The 12,854-nt window shown below is 31.9% G+C and overlaps 1 long non-coding RNA gene across 4 annotated transcripts; it reads left to right on the forward strand.

The window, feature by feature from the left end:
• The first annotated feature begins 3,577 nt into the window (after positions 1 to 3,577).
• Positions 3,578 to 8,732, forward strand: LOC111288049 (uncharacterized). Of its 4 annotated transcripts, XR_016341689.1 has the most exons (3): positions 5,556 to 5,845; positions 6,537 to 6,771; positions 7,469 to 8,732. It is a non-coding gene; the product is annotated as an uncharacterized LOC111288049 (long non-coding RNA). The 4 variants fall into 4 exon arrangements; XR_016341687.1 differs by lacking the exon at positions 5,556 to 5,845 and adding an exon at positions 3,578 to 4,423 and having other exon boundaries at positions 6,537 to 8,732; XR_016341688.1 differs by having other exon boundaries at positions 5,547 to 5,845; positions 6,527 to 8,732.
• The last annotated feature ends 4,122 nt before the right edge of the window (positions 8,733 to 12,854 follow it).

Raw genomic sequence — 12,854 nt, forward strand, 5'->3', positions numbered from 1 at the left:
TCATAGTGCCCCTGGTGTGTTTAAAAAGCAGTTTTGTGAATATCAGTTTCTTTCATTCTAATTTGATGGTACCCTGACCTGAGATCCAACTTTAAAAACCATCTGAGCCCTGACAACTCATCATCTACCAAAGGAATAGGAAACTTGTCTTCAATGGTGAGCTTGTTCAATTTTCTGTAATCTATACACAAATGCCATGATCCATCTTTTTTTTCACCAAAACAACAGAAGCTGCGAATGAACTGGTGCTATCTCTAATAGTACCTGTTTTTTCATTTCTCTAATCAACTTCTCAAATTCAGACTTTTGAAAAGTAGGATATCTATATGGCCTGAGTCGAATAGACTAAGATTCATCTTTTAAGGGAATTCGATGGTCGTGACTTCTTTTAGGTGGCAAGCCTTTTGGTGTTTTAAGAATCATACCAAATTTGGCCAACAGATTTTATAATTCTATTGGTAACTCCAAATCCTTCTGGGTTCCTTTACAGATTGGCACTATCTTTAGAAGGTTGCACGCCTATTAACATCATCAAACATGTACTACCATTGAGCAAATTTAGTTTAGCCACTTGCTCTCTCGAGGCTAATTGTACCTTACCTTCGACTATCCTTTGTAAAACATACCAGTTGGTTGCCAATTCAAACTGCATGGTTAGGTTGTTGAAATCCCAAAGAATAGGTCCCAACATTTGTAACCATTGTACACCCAACACCATGTCTTATCACATAAGTGGTAATAGCAAAAAATCTGTATGCTGCTATCGACCTTGTGTTGCCACAGTAAGCTTTTGCAAAATTGTTTAGCCACTAACAGTTCACCATTAACCACTGATATCCGAATACCTTTCACTCCTGTCGATTTATAGCCCAAACATTTAGCAATAGATTGGTCCAAAAAATTATGAGTGCTACCAGAGTTTACTAGAATCACCAAATTCTGATTTTTTATTTTTCCTTGAATTTGCATAGTTTGTTTGCTAGTTGTGTCAGCCAAAGCATGCAGGAATATTGTAGGCCTACTCAAGTTATCAACTGTCACTTGAAATTCCTTTAGAGACTCCAAACGATCTGAAAATTCCTCTTGTTCAGTAGCACCTTCTCCCACATCATCCACTAGTAATTGATATAGCTGTGACTACTTACAACGATTACCTACCACAAACTTGGATCTACACTACATGCATAGCCCTTTCTTTTTCTTTTCTTCCCTTTCTTCTCTAGAAGGAAGTTTGTTGGTTTTATGGGAATTAGGATCAGGTTTAGTGTTTGCAGGTTTATAGGTGTTAATAGGAGGGAGTTACATGTTTAGCAGGTTGATTATAGTTCATAAAGAAAGCCTTTGGAGTACGCAGTAAGGGAGAGTAAGTCATTTTAGGTTGACTTGATATCTGAGTTGATGAGGTTGGTGCTGGCAAGGGATTTTTTAAAGAAGTACAAGGTTTTCGAGGATTCCATTTGTTTGGCAAGGTTATAAGCATGGGTAAGATCTTTGGGATAAAACATTCTAACAAGTTTGGATACATCTGGATTCGGATTGCTAATAGAAGATAATAAGGCATGCTCATCAGATATATCAATCATGTTTAACAGTCCCTCAAATTCATCATAATAATCATTAACAATATGGTTTTGCTTCAGACTCACTAATTCAAACATAAGATCAGAAAACTCATTCTCATCAAAAACGAGATCACATTTAGCAATATATCGAAGCCATGAAACACCAGTGAGCTTTCCCCTGTTCTTCATAAACCGCTGGTGCCATTGAAGAGCCTTCCCATCTAGATGCATCATTATAATCTTAACCTTACCACTTTCTCTAATCAGATCAGCTTCAAAGAATTGTTCGATCTTAAATAGCCAGCCCTTGAAATCGCTTCCCTCAAATCGTGGGCACTCGATCTTAGAATATTTGGTATGCGTTGTGGTTGCCATAAGAGAACCACCCAGTTTCATCAATGATTTGGTTCCATTCACATCCATCGTCTCATTTTGTTTGACCATCGAAGAAACTGCTTCTTCCACATTCCTTGCTTCTGATATCTTTAATGAACTCTCTAACTTTGAAGCGAGTTGTTTAAACATCTTGCTCCGATTGGTGCCAATTTTCTCCAGCCAACTTGCTAACCATTATGTAGTTCTTCTCGTAGCTGGGTTGTTGTTTGGCTCAACTTGGAATTCAGCTCTTTTCGCAATTGACCTAGTTCTTTCTGTGCTATGGTGGTTACGCCTTCCGCCATCGTCGAATCGTCTGCTCTGATAGCAAATGATAGGAGCTAAATCGTGTTGGAGAAGATTAGCTGCAACAGAATACCTACATAGCTTGATAAGAGAAAGAAGAAGAATAATTCATAGAAAGAATAGAGAATTTTCTATAGATTATATTTCATTGACTGGATTCAATCCTTGCCGATACACCTATATACCAACAGAATAATGACTCAACAAAGACCAAGGACCCGTGTAATTAGCATCTATGTAAGTAATCAAACATTAACTAACTTAACAAATATTTAAAATAGACTTATGTTTATTGGATTGGACTTGAATAAAAACCCAATTAGTCCAATACTCTAACAGCTTGTAACACATTGACAACGAAAAAGAAAAAGAGAGAAGAAAGAAAACATGAAGGGAGAGGGAGAAAGAATGGTACAAGGAGAGGAAGGGTTGATAGATGATTAAATCCACTGCGTCATAGAGATTAAAGAAAGTAGGAGAGATGAGAAATTATTAAGTTTATACATAAAAAACCCATATGACAAAAAAAAAAAAAAAGAAACTGATAAGTATTTGGTTGGGAAATAGCAAGCGCAACTGATGTGCCTCAAACCAATTATGAGATCCAAATCGATGACCTTCGGGCCCAGCTTCAAATCCAATTTTTTTCCGAGGACGTAATTAATTGTTATGTAATTAATTAAATGATACTTTTAATGGCATATAAAATAATGAATAAATTAAAGTATGATTTCAAAAATAATATGATTAATATAAAAAATAAAAATATTCAATTATTGTTAATTAATAATATATAAAATTTATATTCGTTCTATACTATATTACAAATATAATATGCTTATATATAATCATTCAAATAAATGTAAATAAAGAAAGAAAAATATTATGATTTTAATTGAATAAAAAAATAAAATAACTTTATTTCAACGTTATCTTCAACTATATTCACGATATAAATTATGTAGTATAGAAATCATTCCTTTCAATAAATTTAACTTTCTTAAGTTTAATTTAATTTTATTATTAGAGTTGTTATTATTAATAAAATATGTTGTTAGTGATCAACATTGTGTTGCTAATTTTAACCAAAACTCAAAGCATATCAGACCATAGCCCGCTAGACTTCCCTCTTAGATTATTTGGCTAGCAAAACTATTATATTAAGTTCAAATCCTTTCTTATTAAGCATAGCCACCAACTAAAATATCAAATCCTCACTGTTCCGAAGCCCCTCATCATTAGTGGCCAACACCATCCAAATGCCAGCGGAAGTGTTTCATAAGGAAATACAACTAGCGACATCTCATTTCACAGAAGTGGTCCTTCCGCTCCTCGACCACAGCCAGAGAGGTGGACCTATAATAATAATAATCCCTTGCTGGCCTAGTAGTGATGGCAGCCTACAAGTTGGCCTGATGGCAAGGTGACACCAACGAACATGGTGAACCCTCCTTGTCTATTCTATTCCCTCAAGTAAGTATCATGGTTGTCGTCGCCGGGGCAATCCTTCAGATGGCAAACTTTTGTACGACGACCCTTTTCATTCTGACTAGGTCTCACCCAACTCGGCCACCATACTCAAAATTCAAAATAAGACTCGTAGCCGTCCCTGTATTCATTAATTCCACTCGTTTTACTATCTCAAACCGTAACATCCTAGTGCTAATAAAGTCACTTACCGCCAAGATTATGATGTCATGCGACGCATCTCAGCTAAGGCTGCCAACTAGCATGTTCCTCCTACGAATATTATCTATTACATCGAAAGCATTTTCGAAATACCAGCGGAGGCATCACTAGCAGGAATCCCATTAGTTTAAAAACCACCAGCAACGAGCCATTTCCAGAGGAATCAAAGTCATAGCCAAGTCAACCCAACTAAAGATTATCACCAATTACCCAGACCAATTTCATACTCAATTTGACCGTCAAGACCGTGAGACGATCTTGTGGCCAAGACTATCGAAGAACAAATCACCAGTAGTAAAAGCATTATGACCGCTAGCGGTGACAATGGTGATACTCGAATTAGCGCCAGCATCTTCCAAAGGCTCAGATGGCAAGACATAACATCCCATATTATTCTCAATTCGCGGCTAGGTTACAACGGTTATCTCAAAGCATCATCGCCCGATTAAGGTGTACTATGCCAAGGCTTTCTCATCCGCGAGCTACATCAGGTAAGTTCTTCTTCCTCTCAAGAGTATTTGGTATATAGTGATATGTTTAAAAATTATTGTGATCTACATTCAATAATAATATCATTTTATTTAATAGTAATTTAAAAAATTTATATGGTGGTGATCTTAATTAATTAAGAGTAATAAAATCATTATCTTAAAAAATAATCTGATTCCTAACCTACAAATAAAAAAGTTTTATCATTATAGAAAAATAATTTTCAAATAATTTTTTAATTAATTTATCCTCATAAAAAATATAGTTAACATTATCTCAACAAATTGTCACTAAAAATTTTTAAAAACCAATATTTTAATCACTTATTGTAAAAAAAGTTTTATGTTATAAATTTATATTGACTAGAAAAAAGATAATAAATATTTTAATAATTTTTTAAAAGTTATTTTTATCAAAATTGATTTATATTTTTGTAGTTTTTTATAAAATAACTTTAATTATCTTATAAATTGTTGATTTAATGAGTATTAAATATTTTACTTTTTTTAAGTTTATGTTAGATATTTGTATTATATGATTTATTTTTCATATAATCACTACTAAAAAATAAGAATTTAGTAATAGTTTTTTAACAACGTTTATTGCCAAGTGCCATTAATTATTGTGTTTTTATAAACTTAACAGCATTTTTTTGGCTAAATGCCATTAAATAAACATACAACGATGTTGAAAGTATAAAATGCCACTAATCTTTAAAATTCAACTACATTTGAAATTGTAAATGCTATTAATATGTAAAATTTAGCAATGTTTGTATAATAAAATATTGTAAAACGATTATCAAAATTTATTATTTTGAAAATATGATTTTATAAAATTATCTTAAAATTAAAATGCATTGTATTTTATTATTTAATGGTATTTTTTTTAATAAGTGCCTCTAATTTACAAAATATGTATAATAAAATATTGTAAAATGATTATCAAAATTTATTATTTTGAAAATATGATTTTATAAAATTATCTTAAAATTAAAATGCATTGTATTTTATTATTTAATGGTATTTTTTTTAATAAGTGCCTCTAATTTACAAAATATAATGGTACTTGTAATTACAAATGCCATTAACTTACAAAATATAGTGGCATTTATAATTACAATTGTCGCTAATTCACATAATATAGAGGCGTTTGTTAAAATAAACTCCGTTAATTTATAAAATATAGTAACGTTTATATCTACAAATGCAGCTAATTTATCCCCAAATTTCAAAAATCCACCCAGCCCTCCATTTGTACCGAGTGCTGCTGTAACTCGTTCCCTTCTTTCCTTTTGATTTGCCAGTTTAAACCAACAGATTTCCCTTCAATATTCGTTCGTTTTCCTTTCCCTTTCTTTTCTATAAGATTTTCCTACGATTATATTTGCGCCGAAGTAACCCATTTCGTCCTTGAACCAACAGGTTAGCAGTTTTTTCCTAGAACCTATTTTTCTTTTATTTTGTTAAGATTAATTTCGTTTGGTTTCGTTTGGATTCTGTTCGGAAGAAAAAATGGGAAATGGTTTTAGGTTTGGGTTGGGTATTTCAAAATTTCTGTTTTTTTTTTTCTTTTTTTTTTGCTGATATATATTGTCAAATTTGAGCTTTGATCTTTTGTTTGGCTAATGATACAAGTCGGTGCCTTTCTAACACCATTGTTGTCACTGATACAAACTTCTGCTACTCCTCGATTCTTCATCATTTATTTCTTCTCTTTGAAATGTTGCTGTGCTTTATTCATTCATTTGTTATAGGATAAGCTGCTTTTAACATTTTAAAGAACGTTGGTTGATAACTAGGGAGAGTCTTACTTTATGTTTTACTCTGAATTCTGAAACCATGAAAACTTTCATTTTTTAAATTAAAAATGTTCTTTTTTTTTTTTTTTTGGTGATATCCAAACTCTCTTCCATTAGAAGAAAATATAACCTACCAGAAATTTTGAATATTTTTATGCTTTTTGTTATGGAATGCCAAATGATCATAATTGCTCTTGGATTGAGCTGTATGGGACGAATTTATCTGTTAGGAATTTTTTTTGTCTATTTATGCATATTCTTTTACGTTCAGGCCATTCTTAGCTTACCGAGCTAAACCCATCAGTGTTTTTCAGGTGGCATTTTTCTTGCCTCTGAAGATATCAATGGAAGCATTTGTGGCACACGAGAATCACTGGAAAGAGTCCTTGGATCCTGATGACCACCTCAAGGGGGTTAAGGCAGATAGAATCACCAGTTAGTTATGAGCAGGAAGCTATCCATCATGGACACTGTAGAAGTTTTCCTCTTGCAGCAGGTTAGGATGCACCTTTTTGATGGGACCATGTGAGAGTAAAGTTGAAGAATGAGGTATTTTCTTTAGAAGCAAAGCAGTGGGTGCCACTCTTTTTTTTTTTTCTTAATATGGTTTATGTTAAGTGAATCTGCCATTTCTCGACCCCTTTTATATATGTTTTCTTTCGTTCATTTTAAGTAGATTGTTACTGTTGGAAATCGTGATGCATCACAGATTGAAAAGCTTGGAAAGTATATTAGCACAAAGGATTGGAATGCTTTGACCAGTGGTCGAGATACTGAGTAACCAAACTTTGTTTCAACTTTTTGGTCACTCCATTGTGATTTACTGATTTGCCTTTCAGGATTTCAAATATCATTATTTAGTTTAAGTTCTCTATCTATTTACTCTTCAAAGTTCAACCCCTTTCTGTCTTCAAGCTTTGCTCTTTCACGTGTAGGTCTTTCCTATTTTAGTTTAAACTTTTGAGTCAACAACCTCATGCTTGGCATAATAATATGTGTTTATTCTCTTGTGGCATTGTGGAAGAGTATTATCTTGTCCAACTATTATCCAATTTCCCTTTTGTAATGGAAATTGCTCTATGCAGTTGGTTTTGGTAGAGGCTGTTGCTAGCCTTTTTTGCAATTTCTTGTTGGCACTTCTGCCTTTAGTTATATTAGAGAAGGTTGACACTTTTACCTAAAATTTCTTGTCTTTTTTAGGCTAACATAACTTGCAAAAATCATGTATTGTGGACTATGGTAACAGATTTGAAGTATTAACATACACACACATGGTTCTGGCAAATGGACAAGTTCATTCGTTATGTTAATCAGGTTAGTATTCTCCAAGACCTTTGTTATGCTTATTTATTCTTGTAATCTCCTGCATTTTTGCCCTTTTGATTCAGCATTCTTGCGGCTATTCAAAGTTGACTAGTTATGTTACAACATTTAGCAACAAATTTTCAATCTGTTACATGGTCACAATTTACAAAATACATAGATTGTATGTAACTCTCACCAACTTGGAAATACACTAGATAAACTTCCTCATAATTGAAACAGAGAATTATGAATGCCGTGATGTCTGGATCAACACCCTCAGGCCTCAAGTGCCAACAAAAAGAATGATGTGAATAACAAGAACTAATCTGACTTGTCTTTTCTTGTTTCACTAGAGAGAATTATGAATGCCATGATGTCTTTTCTGTGCATGATTTTGAATCTGTTCATCTTATGGGAATAATCCTCACTTTAACATCAATATCCTAGTGTTTTTTTCCTTGTTAAAAGACTGTTGATTTCAAATATATTTTAATATAATATATTGCAAAACTTTTGCAATAATATAATAGATATGATTCCAAGACTTTTGTGTTAGAGTACAATAGGTTTTTGGAAGGACATTACGGTAAGAAGTTGAAGAAGAGGGTGGTTTTTGAAGGGGGGAATTTGATTTATGTAAATTGTTTAATGCTGTGAAGAGGTATGGGGGTTATGATAAGGTTGGGAAGGAGAAGAAGTGGGGGGAGGTTTCCTGGTTTGTGAGGTCGAAGCAGAGGATTTCGGAGTGTGGTAAGCATGTGTTGTGTCAGTTGTATAGAGAACCTTCACTGGCATGTTTCCTCTAATGTCATTCTCTTCTTTTATCAATGGTTCATAGTACAGACTCTTGTTTCTGCTTTTGAGTTTTGACTGATAAATGATTTGTGGAGTTATGTTATTAAAACAAATGGAAGTGGCAGTTGAATGCGCAGTCAAGCTCTAGAAGAAGCAAATGGCAGTTCATGGGAGCTAGAGATGCAGGAGCAAAGAAAGAGCTTCACCAAGTTTATGGTGAAAAAAATCCTTCATTAAATGGCGGAGCTTCAAGTCTCAATAGTCATCAATTTCATACTTTTTAAATTTTTGCTTAATGTATTGAAACAATTGGAATGTTATCATATTAAAGTTTGTGGTTACATACAGATTGAAACAAATTATGTATTTAGATGTCTAAATATTTATAATATTTAGTTTATAAATTTCAATTCGTTTGTATTTCTTTCAATATTTTTTATTTATTTATAGAAGTAAATATTGAAAGAAATAAAAAAATAAATTTCATGATTTAGTAGCATTTATAGTAAAAATGTTGCCAAAGAACCAAAATTAGCAGCATTTGTATAAAAAAAAATCATTAAATTTAGTAACATTTGTAGTAAAAAATAGTGCTAAATAACCAAAATTAGCAATATTTTTTTTTTGAAAAATATTGTTAAATTTAATAGCATTTGTAGCAAAAAACGTTGCTTAATGTAGCAGTGTTTTTTTCCAAAAGCATTGCTAACTTGGTGATGTTTTTTCCTAAAGCGGTCATATATTCTCCAACGTAGGTATAAATGACACTCTTAGTGGTATTTTTAGTAAACACTACTAATCATTTAGTGGTGCTTTATAATGTATTAAATGTAAAAAAAAAATGTTGCTAAAAACATTTTCCTGTAGTGAATATCAGCAACAAGTGATTTAGAATCATTAATGATTTATAATATTGTACTATATATGGTAATCTAAGGTCACTGATGATTAAATTATTTTGGTAATCTTATTATCATAATAATTACATCACCGCGAAGAACTTAAAAATGCTACCAAATGTTACCTTAAGTTATTATTCCTTATTATTTTCTCTCAAACATATTATTAGTTTAGTAACTCTTGCTCTTTTCACCTGACTATATGTGGCCAAGCCCAAACTCATGTTAAGGGATTCAATTATGAAAGTGTGGTATCATTAATAACAGAGGGCAGTCCGCGATGGCTACTTCGCACCTCTGAGTTATGCTTGGAAACCTCAAGACCCCCATTGAAATTTTCACTTAAGAGTATGAAAGATTAATTAGCGTAACCAGATTCTGTTAGACAAAAAGTCCTTAACCAATTGAATATCCAAGTAAGTGAAAGCATAATAAAATTATAAATCATCCATATGAGAGATAATTATTTTGTGATTTAACACTTGACTTGCTTAGCACTATGGATGTAAAAAAAAATACATTAGTTGTAAAAAATTACAAACACATTAAATCATCGATTAAACAATCAATACTCATAAATCTTTTCATTTCCCTTTAGTTTTATGACGTATTCTAAACCTAAACATATATTCAAACATACCCTTGCCCATTCTCATATAGACATCTCATTATTCTCTAATCTACTTACAAACATAACAATCACCATACTCATATGAACCCTCACATTCTATATTAGTCCATTCATAAACATTCAAATATACATATTTATATAAACTTTTTCAATTTCCTTTATTCCTATGAGTGTCTACCCTGTAAAAACTTATAGCTCTTTTATATATTTCTCTTGTGCCTAACCCTATTAAGAATCTCGACTTCTAACTAACTTACAAAAAATCTCGACTTCTAACTAACTTACAAAGAATCTTTTTTCTTTTAGAATATTTATCTTCTAAATTTTTTTATTTATAAAGTAATATTTAATTAATTTCGAAAAAATCTCAAACTTATTTTATCTTTTGAGATTTGAGTCAATATCCCAACATATTATTTATTACGTGATTAATCTCATTTATTTTAGTTCCAACCAAGCATTAAATGAAGATGTGATGGACAACCAACTGTAACAAGATATGTTCAACGGATATTGTCATTGGTGTGGCGGAAAGGTGTGAGTAAAATTCATGGATGGTCACTGAACTATCCTTAGTTTCCTTCATTAAATTTTAATTTGTCCCTATAAAGTCACTGAAGTTTATTAAATGTTCCAAACCCCATCATCATAACTGATTTTATCCAAATCAGTAGCGAAAAATGACATGGCTACCATATAAGTTGCCACATGAATTGCCATGTCATCCAAAATCCACGTCAAATTTTTTTAGACATGGCCTAGTGAAGAAAAAAGTAATCGGAAAAAGAATGACAAAAGCTAGGGCATATGAGTAGATAGCATAGATAAAGTGGCTCATCCTTTTAGACATGATAACTTTGCTGAGGGTAGTTAAGCCAACATCCAGGCACTCCACAGCCGTTATGGTTGCAAATGGCACCAAATCAACTAAGCAAGACTTTACTCTCGTCTCTCTGACTCTGATTCTTCTCTTTTCCATCATTTTCGTTTGGGCATCGTTGGCTACAACTACTTTTTTCCTTTTTGTCTACAATTATTCTTGTGTTTTTTTTTATCCTTTCAATAACTAATTAATTATAATAAAATATAAAGAACTTATATATAAAATATAAGTTCTGCTGGTCCTTTGTTTTGAAAGGATAAACTATAAAAATTTGAGGCTCAAGTTTGCATAACACATCTAATGACATTTTCAATTAAATCATTATTTTCAATGCAACAAGTTAAACAAATGTCATCCTTAGCTCATTTATGGAAACAATTTTTTAGGGTACATGCAACAAACTTTCCAACAATTAGATGCAAAAGCATTTGTGTGTTGGCGTCTAACAAGTTAGAAAGATCTAGTTCATGTTTGGCATGTACCCTAATTATAGCATTTTAATACATGAATGTTATATCACAACACTACCTGGTCTTAAAAAAAAAAATGGTACTCACATTAGGCATCCATTGGACTATAAATGCTATTGGTATTAAGAAGCCATGCAAGAAGATTGTTAAAGAGCCATGCAAAGACATCGAGTCAACTCAAATTGTTAAAGAGCATATAAATAGTACCATGCAAATATACGAGTAGAAGCCATGCAAACTGAGCCAACTCACTACTCATGTAAACACAAGCCTTGGTGACAGCCATGCAAGAAGCCAAAGCCAAATCCAACTAAGTCAACTCACTACTCATGCAAACAAGAGCCAATGCAGATAGCCATGCAAGATGCCAAAGCCAAATTCACTAAGTCAACTCAATTGACATGTAAAAAACTACCTCAAGAGGAAGAAGTTATGGTACCGTTGCATACACTCCATTTTGTCTAAGAATTTTTTAAAAATTAAAATGGACCTTCAATTCTAAATTGGGCCTGATTGGAAGCTTTGGGCCTTATAGGATAAAAGCCTAAAAAATTTTTAATTTGATTTGATTTTGTTTTTGGTTTAACTTTTAATTTTAGTCAAAGGTTAAAAAAAGAATGTCAAAGTCAAATTAAAAAAAAAGTTTAGAAAATAAAAAAAATGGAAAGCTTGAAAAAGAAAATTGTGTGAAGATCTTGGTGTTTAATTCATGTAATCACAGTAAAATCAAATCAAATCAAATCACACAAATTCACAGAATTAATCACAAAATTAGCTTGATTAATTTTCAAATTGAAAGGGATTCAATCCCTATAAATAGAAACACATACATAAATCATAGGAGGGATAGATATAAAAACCATACGAGGTAGGAACAAATTCCAACAATCATAGTTTCAAGTTTAGTATTTTTACTTCTAGAAATTTGTGATTTTGATCCTCTATTGGTTTCTAGGAATTTTTATGAGATTGGATTATGGAGTCTTATTTTTTTCTTGAATTTGGTTTTTTGATATGATTTTAGAATTGTTTTGAGTTTTTGGGCTTTTAAGGAATCTATTTTGATTTTGCGTTGTGAGTGTTTTTTAGTTTTGATTAGAACTTTTGGCCTGAATTTATAGAATTTGATTTGACTTTTTGGGTTTAAATTCAAAGTTTTGGGTTTTTCTAGGTTTTGTTGAATTTTTTGGTTGAATGTTTGAATTTTTTGACCAAAATCATGGCAATCAAAGGGATTGCGGCAGTCAGATTCTACAAATTTAAGGTGATTATGAGAAAGTTTAAACTTTTCAGTGGTCAGTTAAATTTTTTTAGCATCGAATTTGTAATTTTCATCGTGTTTTTGTTTTCGGGTTAAACTTCTAGAAAGAAGATAATGAAAATTTTTGTTAGAGAAAGAAAGAACCAATGTTTTCTTAGAAAACTTAAAATTTTTTACTTTTATAGCAGTACCAAAAGGACATTGTTTTAGAAGGCCCTCTAACCTACGTGAACCTGGCTGACCCGTGTGAAGATTTGCACTCCAAACTCGACCCAATCACATGTTTTGGCTTTCTTTTTGCTTCTTATTTTCATTACTAATTTTTTCTTATTTTCATTTTTTTTTGTTATTTATCATTTAATTGTTATTTAATTGTGATAAAAAAAAT

This window comes from Durio zibethinus, chromosome 4 (genome assembly GCF_047325235.1).
Source record: "Durio zibethinus cultivar Kanyao isolate XHJ-2024 chromosome 4, ASM4732523v1, whole genome shotgun sequence".
Classification (NCBI taxonomy): Eukaryota; Viridiplantae; Streptophyta; class Magnoliopsida; order Malvales; family Malvaceae; genus Durio; species Durio zibethinus.